Here is a 12,586-nt window from a genome sequence, read left to right as displayed (position 1 = left end):
GAGCAGAAGTAGGCCATTTGGCCCATCGAGTCTGCTCTGCCATTCAGTCATGGGCTGATCCAATTCTTCCAGTCATCCCCACTCCCCTGCCTTCAGCCCATACCCCTTGATGCTCTGGCTAATCAAGAACCTATCTATCTCTGCCTTAAATACACCCAGTGACTTGGCCTCCACAGCCACTCATGGCAACAAATTCCACAGATTTACCACCCTTTGGATAAAGTAATTTCTCCACATCTCAGTTCTAAATGGATGTCCTTCAATCCTGAAGTTGTGCCCTCTTGTCCTAGAATCCCCTACTATATGGGAAATAACTTTGCCATATCTAATCTGTTCAGACCTTTTAACATTCAGAATGTTTCTATGAGATTCCACCCCCCCCCCATTCTCTGAAACTCCAGGGAATACAGCCCAAGAGCTGCCAGACGTTTCTCATACAGTAACCCTTTCACTCCTGGAATCATTCTAGTGAATCTTCTCTGAACCCTCTCCAATGTCAGTACATCCTTTCTAAAATAAGGAGCCCAAAACTGCACACAATACTCCAAGTGTGGTCTCACAAGTGCCTTAGAGAGCCTTAACATCACATCCCTGCTCTTGTATTCTCTACCTCCTAGAAATGAATGCCAAAATTGTATTTGCGGCCTTCACCACCAACTCAACCTGGAGGGTAACCTTTAGGGTATCCTGCACAAGGACTCCCAAGTCCCTTTGCATCTCTGCATTTTGAATTCTCTCCCCATCTGAATAACAGTATGCCCGTTTGTTTCTTCCACCAAAATGCATGACCATACACTTCCCAAAATTGTATTTCATTTGCCACTTCTTTGCCCATTCCCCTAAACCATCTAAGTCTCTCTGCAGGCTCCGTTTCCACAACACTACCCACTCCTCCATGTATCTTTGTATTATTGTCAAATTTATCCACAAATCCATTAATCCTGTAGTCTAAATCATTGACATATGTTGTAAAAAGCAGCAGTCCCAACACCGACCCCAGTGAACCTCCGCTGGTAACCGACAGCCAGCCAGAATAGGATCCCTTTACTCCCACTGTTTTCTGCTGATCAACCAAAGCTCCACCCATGCTAGTAACTCCCCTGTAATTCCATGGGCTCTTATCTTGCTAAGCAGCCTCATGTGTGGCACCTTGTCAAAGGCATTCTGAAAATCCAAGTACACCACATCCACTGCATCTCCTTTGTATACCCTGCTTGTAATTTCCTCAAAGAATTGCAGTAGGTTTGTTTGACAAGATTTTCCTTTCAAGAAACCATGTTAGCTTTAGCCGATCTTGTCATGTGCCTCCAGGTACTCTGTAATCTCATCCCTAACAATCGATTCCAACAACTTCCCAACCACTGACGGGTCTATAGTTTCCTTTCTGTTGCCTCTCACCCTGCTTAAATAGCAGAGTGACATTTGCAATTTTCCAGTCATCCGGTACAATACCAGAATCTATCAATTCTTGAAAGATCATATTTAATGCCTCCAATCTCTCATACTTCCTTCAGAACCCAAGGGTGCATTCCATCAGGTCCAGGAGATCTATCCTCCCTCAGACCATTAAGCTTCCTGAGCACCTTCTCAGTCGTAATTTTCACTGCACAAACCTCACTTCTCTGACACTCTTGAATGTCCGGTATACTGCCAATGTCTTCCACTGTGAAGACTGATATAAAATACGCATTCAGTTCCTCTGCCATCTCTGCATCTCTCATTACAATATCTCCAGTGTCAATTTGTATTGGTCCTGTACCTACCCTCGACTCTCTTTTCACCCTCTCAGATACTAAAAAAAAGACTTTAGTATCTGCCTTAATAGTGGATCTTCCTATCACTACCACTGGACGGTAGCACATGACATGGTTCCATTAAAGGTGACTGTCCATAAAAATCTGGGGAAAATATAGCAGTGGGAGCATATGGGATTAAATGAAGAATTGACTAAAGAATAACTGGATGACCAAAGTGACTTCTCCCTATCCAAAAAATGGTGCAATTTGCAATAATTTAATTTGATCAAGTTCAGGGTACTTTTTTTTTAAAAAAAAGCAGTTGTGATGCCCAGTCATATAGAAAACTTTATCCAGTGAACTTCTGGCATCAAAGTTGAATAATATGGGCTGCATTTCCAGCAACTAAAACTTCCTGTAGGCCAAAACCTTCAAACCTTAGAACTCCAGATTCTAGATTTTATTCGTGACTGGTGCTGTTTACCCTGTGGCACCATCTAGTGGTTTTGAAGCTGTCTAAAAGAATTTAATGAATTTCATACTTGAAGTATTAGTTGCTCTAGATATTTACCTCCAATCTTCTGGAAAAAGATTCAAAATTTTAGACCATAAGGCCATATTTTATCAGTTTTATTTTATCATTGAGGTTAAATTAATGTGCATAAATTATAGGAGTATATTAGATACATATAATTCTGGTCCTGAGCCTGCCATTCTGGGTACTGAATTATTATATCAAAATTGGGTTTATTATCACGATTGTACGGCATGAAATGGTTTGCAGCACCAATGCAGTGCAAAGACAAATTGCTATGAATTACAAAACAAATAGTGAAAAAGAGGTGGTGGTCACATTCATGGACAATTCAGAAGTCTCTTTGAGAGGAAGGAACCACCTGAATTGCTGAGTGTAGTTGTTCGGGGTCCTGAGAAGCGGGTGTCTGTAATGGTGCATATCCTTACTAATGAATGCTGTTGCCTTGGGGCACCATCTCTTGATGCCCTCGGTGGGGAGGATTGTCTCCATGATGGAGCTGGCCGTGTCTGCAGCCTCCTGGGATCCTGTGCACTAAAGGCTGTGACAGGTTGTGATGCAACCAGTCAGAATGCTCTCTGTTACGCATTTGCCCGTGTCTTTGGGTTCTCTGCAGTGCTGACATTCAGCAACTTAAAACTGCTCACACCCACCCCCCATGACCCTGCAAGTAGTAGTCTTCGACTTTTGGTTTTAGATGAAGAAAATGAGTGGGTTTTGTGTTTTTTTTGTTATCCACTTATCTACCTTTTGAATTGTTAATTATCATCTACAGTAGTTCTGCAATTAACCCTTGGGTCTATACTTTAGCCAAAGGCAGCAGTAACTATCTGGCAATATAATTTAAAGAATTACTAATGCTGTGTGGAAAGGCCAACAATCCAAAAATCCCTTTCTACCATGAAAGCACCACCTACCCCAATGTCATTGAAACTTGTTCCACTTGATATACATGCAGCAAAGCTCATACTTCTGTTTTCAATCTTCAGATGTGACAAACTAGTTCACAATACCTGCCACAGACAAGACCCAGCTGAGCAATTGCACGCATGTTTTTAAAATGGTGAGTGTGTTGAACTCCGAGCTGTGAAGGGATCTGGGTTGCCTGGTTCATAAATTGCAAAATATTGCAGCTATGAAAGGAAACGAGAAAATCTGCGGATGCTGGCAATCCAAGCAACACACAAGAATCTGCAGCATCTATGGAAAAGGGTAATCAGTTGGCATTTGGGGCTGAGACCCTTCAGCGGGACTGGAGACAAAAAATGAGGAGTTAAAAGGTACGGGGAGGAGAGGGAGAAAGTGATAGGTGAAAGCAGGAGGGGGAGGGGTGAAGTAAAGAGCTGAAAAGTTAACTGGTGAAAGTGATGCAGGGTTGGAAAAGGGGAATATGATAGAGGGTGTAAGACCATGGAATAAAGAAAAGGGGGAGGAGCACCAGAGGGAGGTGAGGGGGAACGGGATGGGGGTGGAGGCCATTACAGGAAGTTTGGACAGCTTAAATGTCTTGCTAGGTAAATTGAATAAAGTGGCGGACTTGTCCTAACAAGCATTGATAAGATCATATTCTGGAATATTGGATGGAGTATTGAGCTCAGATTACAGCACTGAAACAGGCCCTTTGGCCCAGCAAATTCATGATGAAAGCATTTAAACTGCCTACTCACACTGACCTGCACTGAGACCATAGGCCTCCACACCCCTACCATCCATGCATCTATCCAAACTTGGCTTAAATGTTGATATCAAACTCAGGTGGACCATGCAGTTTCATGACCTTCTGAGTGAAGAAGTTTCCCCTTGTATTCCCCTTAAACTTCTCACCTTTAACCCATGACCTCTGGTTGTAGTCCCTCCCAATCTCAGTGGACAAAGCATGCTTGCATTTACCCTATTTGTACCCCTCATAATTTTGTATGTCAATCTCCTCTCAACATTCTATGCTCTAAAGAATACAATCCAAACCTAATCAATCTTTCCTTGTAGCTCTGGTCCTCCAGACCCAGCAAAATCCTTGCAAATTTTCTCCACACTTTTTTCCAACATTATTTATGTAAGGGGGTTTCGACTTTTATGTTACTGCGGAGGCTAATTAAAATGGCGTCTTTGTTATGTTAATCTGGGGAATGTGGCTTTGTTGTGTTAAACACTGAGAAAGTTTGCGCTAGCAGCTTGTTTTTCCTTTAGAGTGTGATAAGAGAATGCTATTAACCAATTGGGATAGTTGTTATGGTTTTGGTGTATTTGAAGATACTGTATGCACGGGGTTTTGGGGCAGAAGGCGGGAGAGCGAGACAGAGGATGGACGAGGTGCTGTGAGTCCGCTAACGGGGTCGGACCCCGAGCAGGATGTTCGGCGAGGAGACAAAGACGGACTCATGTGGAGCGTCTGGGTGACCACCGTTGTTGGTCCCAGGCGGCCGGTCGAGGTGGTCCGAGGGGGTCGCAGGGTGAAGCAGAAGGTCCTTGAGCTCCAACGGTTTTTGTGCACGAAGTGATTGAACTTTGATAAGTGTGGCGCCTTTTATTTTCCTTTTATATTTTATTCTCTTTTAATTATATAGTTCCAGTAATATCTATAAACTGTATATCATTTAATTGCATCTGGTGTATTGTCTGTTATTTGGGCGGGGTGGGGTACCTCACACAGCATCCACACAAACGAATTACCCAGTTTGCCGGGGCCGAGGGCTGTTTCCCTAGACGACAGCGAGCCGAGCGACTCTGAGGGTGGCCGGGCGGGGCGGGGGGGGCTACATTGTGGGGGCATTGTCCGGGATTGACTCTGCTAGTATGCTGTGTGGGTGCCCTGTTTAAATCTGTAATGTGTGTCTCTGTGGGTTATTTGCTGGCTATTGCTGTATGTGTTGTGGGTGCGGTCTTTGTTCGAGTTCAGGCTGGCATTGACGAGTTGGAGGGGGCACTCGGGGCTGTCCATGCCGTTGGGGGAGAGAGGAAAGAGTGGTCTGATTTGGAGGTAGAGTCTGCGAATAAATGTTCTAGCTCTGGCAGGCTCTGCCTGGAGTTTGGGATAGTGTCCACCCCAAGAGGGGCGAGGCGTGTGAGACGTGGGCAGAGCGGATCTCTCAGTTGTTAGATGAGTGGCAGTGCTCAGTTGAGGGACAGCAACAGGGATTGGTTGAAAGTTTAAGCAGGCGGGCTGGTGACTGTGTTAGAGCTGTCAGCTTCACTTACACCGTAGTGACAGCTGTCAGTTATCTGAAAGAGGGGAGAAAGTTTTCAGTGTGTCTTCTCTGGTTAGGAGGGCAGCTAAATTGCTTGCAGTGCCAGGGGGATCATTTCAGGGGATCAGCCCCTCCTTCAGTTGTTCAGCTGATCAGAGAGGTGTCGGGAAACTTAGTGGGGGCCCAGTGGGGGAATGGCTTGGGGTCTCTGGGGAAGCACGTTCCCAGCAATGTACCAATGTACTTCCGAAAGGAGAAGACCCTATTCCTGAGGGCTTAGAGGGGCTATGCCCCAGATAGAGGGAAGTGATACTAAAGCCATCCTTGGCCCAGGGGCGCAGGTCAAGTTGTTGTACAGTTCGTTTTACAACCGGTGCCTGAAGCATTTACCCTTGACAACCGCAAGGGCACCGGAGACTTTGGGTACTAGTGGCAGTAGTTATCCAGAAGACGATGATTGGTTAATGACCCTGGAAGTCTTGGAGGCATTTTCTGGGCACCCAGTCTGTCGAGTTGCTTCTGAGGACGTGTGTAGCAGCCTTGAGCCAGTACCGAATTTAAACGAGACCCAGCGGTGGTAAGGCTTGGGAAAAATAGCCAGGGGTGAGACCCTCTTAGTAGATGCTCCAAACTACCATGAGAGAGGGGAGTTGACCGCTGAAGACACCTCAGTGAGAGAGAGGTCGCGACAACTGGACCCTAGTGGCGTGGAAGGTGAAGGCAGCGTGTGTGTGGATTATGCGATGTGGTTTAATGTGCTGCATCTGAGGGGTGGATGTTGCCAGATCCTGAGGAGTGCGGCTGTTGAGCTGAAGATGGCCTTTACTAGTTTCCTAGGATTCTTCCGATCCGAAAAGATGCCCAAGGGCATATCCGGAGCCCCTGCATCCTTCCTGCGGGGCATGAAGAAGACCATGGGGGAAGTGAAGGTGTGTGGAGTTTTGACGTATGTGGATGACTGCCTAGAGCTTGGATTCGCCTGGGGGGACTATGAGGCGAGGCGAGTGGCTGAGCCCGGGCGACCGAAGCCAAGTGTCAAATGTGGAGGAGTTTTTGGCCGGAGCAGTTGGTGCAATGTGAGGAAAATGACCCGACATACCAGTTGAACTTCCTGGTGTTGGGACAGACGGTGGTGGACCAGGGGATGGAAACCCATGTCGTCAACCTGAATGAGACACAGGGAAGAGAGGGGATTTGCACCGCACTGCGGTCAGGTACTGATGAATTAATCCAGCGAGAAGAAACAATGACCCGCCTTCGAAGGGATCAGCAGAAACTCAACACGTCGATTCAGAACAGATTGGAAGACTTGCAAGTTGGGGAATATCAAGGAGGTGTTCTGACTAAGGTCAACAGAAAACCAAGAGCCCAGGGAGGGGAGTTTGACTACACTCCCGAGGAGGTAAAGATATGGAGGACAGATCTCGGAAAAGGGAGGCAGACGCTTGAAAGGAACCTGAAGGTAACTATCGCAAGTTTAAATGAAGTGGAAAAACTGAAAGTTGACCTGGAAGACGTCCTCAGGAAGAAACAACCGGAGGCTGAACATTCTTTAACTGCTGCTTTTCAGGTCAGGGTGGAAGAAGCTGGTGGGGTAACTGCGTCCCAGATGGAGATGGTCAAGAACCCTGAGTCAGGACTGCTGAGGCTGTGGCGAGAGTTGAAGGAGTCCCCGAAGAAGCTGACGCCTCGACTGCAGGAGGCTGAAGGGGTAGCCCCGGCTAAATGTTTCAGTTTGGAGAAACTTAAACAGCAGCTACCGATCGAGGGAATGAGGAAGGATACAGATTCGAAGGATGATGTGCTGCACATGTGGTACATGCTGCCTTTCGCTAACTTCCCCGTGATTGAGGAAGAGACCTTTGGCCCTTCTCCCACTGAGTCAGGTGTAGTGGGGAGGGCTAGCTGCGGGCAGTCTGAGTTACGGCAGGATCAGGAAGGAGGAGAGGTGGGGCCCCGGACACGGGACAGGGGGCTCTGAGCTGTAGTGGTGGCCTGAGTGAGAGAGGAGTTGGCAAGCAGGCCTGAGGTATCCCTAGTAGTGTCTGAGCCTTTTGGGTTTAGGAGAGGGGGTACGGAGGTCTCGGAGGGTTAAGAAGCTCCCAGATAGGTTGGCCTATGTAGCGCCCATGGGATGGGAGTAAGGTCCACAGTTTGAGGAGCACTGTCACTGTGTGTATCTGTGTATGTGTGTGTTGTGTGTCTGCAGGACTGGTTGGCGAGTTATTTAGCAGTCATGAGGACATGACTTTATTTGGTGGGGGGAGAGTGTTAGGGGGTTTCGACTTTTATGTTGCTGCGGAGGCTAATTAAAATGACGTCTTTGTTATGTTAATCTGGGGAATGTGGCTTTGTTGTGTTAAACGCTGAGAAAGTTTGCGCTAGCAGCTTGTTTTTCCTTTAGAGTGTGATAAGAGAATGCTATTAACCAATTGGGATAGTTGTTATGGTTTTGGTGTGTTTGAAGATACTGTATGCGCGGGGTTTTGGGGCAGAAGGTGGGAGAGCGAGACAGAGGATGGACGAGGTACTGTGAGTCCGCTAATGGGGTCGGACCCCGAGCGGGACGTTCGGCGAGGAGACGGAGACGGACTCATGTAGAGCGTCTGGTCAACCACCATTGTTGGTCCCAGGCGGCCGGTCGAGGTGGTCCGAGGGGGTCGCAGGGTGAAGAAGAAGGTCCTTGAGCTCCAACGGTTTTTGTGCACAAAGAGATTGAACTTTGATAAGTGTGGCGCCTTTTATTTTCCTTTTATATTTTATTCTCTTTTAATTATATAGTTCCAGTAATATCTATAAACTGTATATCATTTAATTGCATCTGGTGTATTGTCTGTTATTTGGGTGGGGTGGGGTACTTCACACAGCATCCACACAAACGAATTACCCAGTTTGCCGGGGCTGAGGGCTGTTTCCCGAGACGACAGCGAGCCGAGCGACCCTGAGGGTGGCCGGCAGGGGCTACATTTATATCCTTCCTGTAGATGGGTGACCAAAACTGCACACAATGCTCCAAATTAGGCCACAGCTATGTCTTATACAACTTAAAAATAACATCCCATTTTCTGTACTCAGTACATTGATTGCTGAAGGCCAATATGCCAAAAGCTTTCTTTATGACCCAATCTACCAGTGAGGTGACGCAACTTTCAAGGAATTATGCTGGGAGGAGAAGATGGCGGCGCAACGCAGCGCGCGTAGCCTCTCAGGTGAAATGATATATTTGTTAAATAGGGGCTGTGCACAATTCTGATTTGATGGAGACAGTCGAGAGAAGCACAGAGGAACATCTGGAGAAGTTTCTGAAATGCCCGGTTCGCTGCAGCTGCTGCTGTGCGATCAAGAATCTCTAGAGGGAAGGCCCCAAATCCTCGGCTTTGCCTGCTGCTGGCAGCCGGGGCTGGAGTTGAAGTGCTCAGCAGAGATGGTGCTCAGTGTCGGAGGGCTGATCGGAGGCTCGAAGGTTTCGGACGACTCAGAGTCAGACTGTGGTCGGGCATGGCAGGGAGAGTTTTCTTCCTTCTCCCGTCTGCGTGAGGTGTGGGACTTTCGAGAGACTTTGAACTTTTTTTTACCGTGCCCATGGCCTGTTGTTCTTCAAGTTACAGTATTGCTTGCACTGTTGTAACTATATGTTACAATTACATGGTTTTTGTCAGTTTTTCAGTCTTGGTCTGCCTTGTGTTTCTGTGATATCACACCGGAGGAATATTGTATCATTATGCATGCATTACTAAATGACAATAAAAGAGGACTGCGTGTCCTCATAATCTAATCTAATCTGCCTATATTCCAAGATGCCTGTGTTCTACCACACTCCTCAGCACCTTGTCATTTTTTGTGTAAGACCTACCCTGGTTGGTCCTACCAAAGTACAACACCTTGCACCTGTCTGCATTAAGTTCCGTCTGCCATTTTTTGGCCTATTTTGCCAGCCGATGAAGATCCTTCCACAAGCCACAATGGCTTTCCTCACTGTCCATTACATCCCTAATCTTGGTGTCATCCATAAATTTGATAATCCAGTTAGTCACATCATCATCCAGATCATTGATAAATAGATGACAAACAACGAAGGACCTAGCACCATTTCCTGCAGTACACAACCTAGTCACAGGCCCCCAGTCAGAGAAGCAACCCTCTACTTTGATTGCTAATGATGGCTTACTTGGGTTCTGATCTCAGATTCTAGTGAGCTTGCAAAAGAGAAGTGCTGAGCAAGTACAGTAACAAACTTTTGGCTTACTATTTGTACTGAGCATGATTCCAATCCAATCTAATCCCCCTTCTATTCCTTGCCTGTTCATTTAATTTATTGCTGGTTGTCCATCGTGTCTAAGATGACAGAAAACCTGTGCGGGAGTGTTTTTAAAGGGGAAAGCCATTGTACTGGAGCTGTTCCACTCTCTCGATCTGAAGTCTGGGTCCAATGTTACTAGCAAGCATCAGAAACTGGGGTCTTCCTTGGCTGCAGTGGATAGCCATGACGTCTCCTGTGTCTGTCGTGTCCTTTGTTCTTGTCTTTCTAAATGCTTCTTACATGTCACTTTTATATCTGCTGCTGCTGTTTTCTCTGGCACTCTAATCCAGGCTCCTATCCTAAAAAAAAATCCTGCTTTGTAAATTTTGATTTACACACCCTGAAGATTGTAGAGAGGCATACGGAGTCAAGATCAAATGAGACCTTTCCCATATAATTGCCATCTTGTTTGACTAGCCACATTTATGTGGCTACTTCTACCAACAGAAGACATGAGACATTTGATGGGGGATTTGTCAGTAGTCTTTGTCATTTGGTATCCACAGAAAACATTTTAAATTATTAGTTGGACTATTTCTGTGGTGGATATGGTACACACCATTTCTGAGACTGTTTTAACTCTCGTGCCTATGACCTGTGTTGGAACTGTACCTGTCAAATACATGCTGAAGCACACTACCAGACATCCCACCTTTCCCAGATGTTCCGGGAGTCTCCCACATATTGATAGTGGCTCCCTGACACCTGCAATTTATACACAATATCCCGGAAATCAATGAGAGTGAGAGAGAGAGAGAGAGAGAGAGATTCTGATTCCGATTCCTGATCGGTCTACTTAGCACAAAGAGAGACCAATCAGTTTTCTGTGGGCGGGCTTTACAGTTGACCTCTCTCTCTCTTTCATTGTCCATCAGTTCAGTTTAGTGTCCTACAGCGCCATGGCAGAGTGTTCCAAAAAAAGAAAATATTAAATGTACTTCACCCCAGACTACACTAAAGTTTACCCCTGCCTAATAGGGGTGAAAAATAATGACAGTGTTGCTCGCTGCACTGTTTGCAACAGTGACTTTTCTATTGCCCATGGTGGGTTAAGACTGTAAAAGACATGTTGAGGTGAGTCCTGGATTATGTCTCAACTAACCTTGAAGGACTGGTGCCAAACTACAAAAGATTGCCAGTTGATGAGTTCTGGGGGAAGCTGTCCAAAGTGAAATCTGTGAGCACAGGGCAGTTGAGATTCAAAGAGCTCTGCCAGTTGATGAAGCTGCTTTTGGTGCTGCCAAATTCTAATTGTGATATAGAAAGGGCATTCAGCATGGTGCGTCACATTAAGACAAAATTCAGAAGTCAGCTGTCTCACAAAACACTTGTGAATCTGATGTCTTGCAAAATTAAAAAATTCATTGACACAGACGCTATGAGGTTGAGACTTCTGATTGAGACCTCCCTGAAATGAGTTTTGGCAGGGTGGGATGTCTGCACTACTAACATTGCAAGTTATTCAGAAGCTTCAAGTACCCGGGTGAGTCACTCGTAAAATGCACTGCCTCTCCGCAAGCTGTTACTTCAGGAGATCTCAATAGTAATATCGTTGTTCTAATGCAATACACTAAGACAAGAAAGTCAGCAGATGCTGGAAATCCAAAGCAACACACAAAATGCTGGAGGAACTCAATAGGTCAGGTAACATTCCTGGAGAAGAGTAAACAGTCGACATTTTGGACCCAGACTCTTCCTCAGGACTGAGAAAGAAAGGGGAAGATGCCAGAATAAAAAGTTGAGGGAGGGAAAATGGCTAACTAGAAGGTGATGTGAAGCAAGGCAAGGGCTTGGCAAGAAAGAACCTGATAGGATAAGAGAATGGACAATAAAAGAAAGGAAAGGAGGAGGGTCCCGGGTGGTCGTGGAGGGGGTGGGGGGCAGGATGTAAGATATTCTGTCTTGTTAGAGAGGGTCAGAGCTTGGCTACTACATGTGCCCTTGTCAGTCTGACACTGACCATGATTCAAGGCCTGCTGTAAAGTATCATTTTCAGGCATTTTGAGCAATAATGGTAATTAGCTTTCTTTTGAACTGTAAAGGTGGACAATAAAAATGTGAATGGATAGCAATTGTGTTCAGCTTGGAGTATTTACCCTGCAACAACAACAAACTTTATTGGAGGTAATAATTAGTGGCAGCTGATTGGATAGTAAGTAATTAGATTGTTTGTCCTGCCTTTTCTGGCTAAGACACTTGGGTAATTTTCTGGGTGTTATGAATGTTATTAATACAGCAAAGCATCTTGATTATAGTTTCCAGCATGCCAGCCATCAGCAGAGATTGGTTTTGGGTGCCTGATTCTTGCTGTCTTGTGAGCTTGAATGTTGCCCATTGTCAGGTGTGAGGGCTAGTATACTATCGGTTGTCTTATTTTGTGTAGCAATTGTGCAAGTGAGGTGAACCAGGACAGATCCATTCAGGTAATGAAGTGAAGTCTTTTTGTACGTACACACCTGTAAACACTCAAGGGCTCAACTTTGTGGTTAATTATCTATGATAAATATAGATGATAATATGATAAATAGGATTAATCAAATCAGAAGCACTCTGACCTTTTATCTTTTAATATAATTGGTAGCTATAACTTATTTCTGTAAACCATTATTTAGTGTTTCAATTATCAATAAACTTTAATTTATTATTCAGTAATCCATAAAGCGCAATGTAGCTAATAGAATGTAATACACTTGAGAATAATCTATAAACTGTCTTTTAAATTAGTGTGCTTGTGAGATGAATTATATATTTCGTTGTTTAAAATTTTCAGTACAGCTTTTATTCAAACCATATTGATGTATGCTTAAATGAAAGTGATCTTAAGTGAAAA

The sequence above is a fragment of the Mobula hypostoma genome, chromosome 6 (assembly GCF_963921235.1).
Source record: "Mobula hypostoma chromosome 6, sMobHyp1.1, whole genome shotgun sequence".
Classification (NCBI taxonomy): Eukaryota; Metazoa; Chordata; class Chondrichthyes; order Myliobatiformes; family Myliobatidae; genus Mobula; species Mobula hypostoma.
The sequence above is the reverse complement of the archived record's forward strand: the minus strand, read 5'-3'. Positions refer to the sequence as shown.